Source organism: Camellia sinensis, chromosome 10 (genome assembly GCF_055761805.1).
Source record: "Camellia sinensis isolate YWXY chromosome 10, ASM5576180v1, whole genome shotgun sequence".
Classification (NCBI taxonomy): domain Eukaryota; kingdom Viridiplantae; phylum Streptophyta; class Magnoliopsida; order Ericales; family Theaceae; genus Camellia; species Camellia sinensis.
In genome coordinates, this window is record NC_138970.1 from 179,140,486 (window position 1) to 179,142,317 (window position 1,832).

The 1,832-nt window shown below is 33.8% G+C and overlaps 1 long non-coding RNA gene across 1 annotated transcript; it reads left to right on the top strand.

Annotated features, from left to right (window-relative positions):
• Positions 1-397: 397 nt before the first annotated feature.
• LOC114310274 (uncharacterized) lies at positions 398-1,592 on the top strand. Its single transcript, XR_014342998.1, has 3 exons — positions 398-467; positions 1,307-1,456; positions 1,540-1,592. It is a non-coding gene; the product is annotated as an uncharacterized LOC114310274 (long non-coding RNA).
• Positions 1,593-1,832: the final 240 nt, after the last annotated feature.

The window sequence follows — 1,832 nt, forward strand, 5'->3', positions numbered from 1 at the left end:
ATATTGATCTGTCAACAATGTGTCTGATGGACCCTACTACCCCTTTAGTCAGACATTTTAAACCATGAATAGCAGAGAAGTGAGCAAAAGGACGAATAGTTATTCATGTAGCCAAGCAAAGTAAGATCCTTACGACTCTGTTGAGTTTGACTATATAGAGAATGCATTCACAATTTATTTTTTTCTTTCATTTTGAATATTTTTCTTCTTTTCTATTATTAATAGAATTTTGTTCTTTGTTGCTGATCAAAAAAACAAAACAAAAAAAAAGGACATTCACAATTCCTGCAAAATATGTTTCAACTTGGATCATTGTTTCTGAGAAAGATAAGATATACGCTGATATGTTTCTTACTTCTGTGAGTATTTTCTTTTCTAAGTCAGCGCTTTGATTAACAGGCAAGGATATGAGCAGCTATTTTTGGCATGGAAGAGACAACGCAACCATGCGCGAATTAAATCCTAAGGTTCTACTTCACATGATTTAATGAAATTTCCTAAATAATTAAATACAGCCCTGCTAAGGACACCAACTTTTCCCCTGCCCTCTCATTGTGAGGGGGGCAGTGATAAAGGCTGTGAAAAAATGTGATTTTTTTAATCTTTTCCAATTAAATATGCTTGTTATTTCCTTTTACTTATGGGCTTTTAAACAGGGAATGATATTCAATATTGGGCATGATATGGAATATGAGTTCTCAAGCAGTATTTTTTTGTTCAAATATTGGGAGTTGTGTAGTCCTGTACACTAGTAGGATCTCTATTTCTTTCTTTTTTTTCCTTTTTTGAGAAGTAAATATTATTAAAAAAAACACCTAAAGGGGCGCAGCCTCTGCACATGATGTATACAAGTCAACTAAAGCCAATCCATAAGGCTGAGCTGAATCTGATCAAAATTGATCCTAATCAATATGCTGTAGGAATCCCTTAATCAGCGCACCTGCTCTAACCTATCAAACTTATGGGTTCACCGTATATCTACCTAAGCCATTTTTGTTCTTCTTCCAACATTTTGTTCTTTTTCACTCATCCTCTAACTTAAAAACCTTACAAAGATTGCTTCTTCTAATCCAAGAGGAAACAAGAGTATCATAATCAACTCATTGAAGAACCTTTGAAACCACTAGCTGTGTAACTAGATGAAGTACATGAATGCTGGTGATTCTGGATCTCCAATCATAGTTTATTCCATCTATTTATCCAATTGTTCCCCTTTTAGTAACATTACCAATGTTTAAAACAGATCTATTCATCAAGCACATCAATGGTTGTGTTGCCATATTTACATTGTCACTGGAATGTCCAGACATTGACCTCTGGGTTGGATGATTATCCACGTGCGTCGCACCCAACTGAAGATGAACGTCATTTGGATCTTAGATGTTAGATGTTTCTTGCAGCAAATTGCATGCATTCAATCTCAAAGCTTCTTCAAAAGGAACATGAACTTGGGAAGGTATGACAATAGGAATAGACATCTGCATCTCGGAGTTCATGTCTTGCCATATTAAACCTCTAAATGGAAATAATGCAGGAAAGGAATATGATTCAACAGCTAAGCTGCTCTCGAATTTTGAAATCCTAAATCAGATTTGTGCAAAGTTCATTATGTTATCTAGCATTATTTCTTGTTCTTCTAGAGCTTCTATAATCTTTTGTAATTGGTGATGCCTTTTTTTTTTTTTTTTGGTAGTTCTATAATTAGGTAGAAAGCAAAAGAAAAGTTTATAATTATTTGGAAATCTTCTTTGCTGCAATACATTTGTATTCTATCAAAAAATTATTTCCAATTTAATATGAACTGATGTTTCAAGAAGTTAAATAAGGTGCTT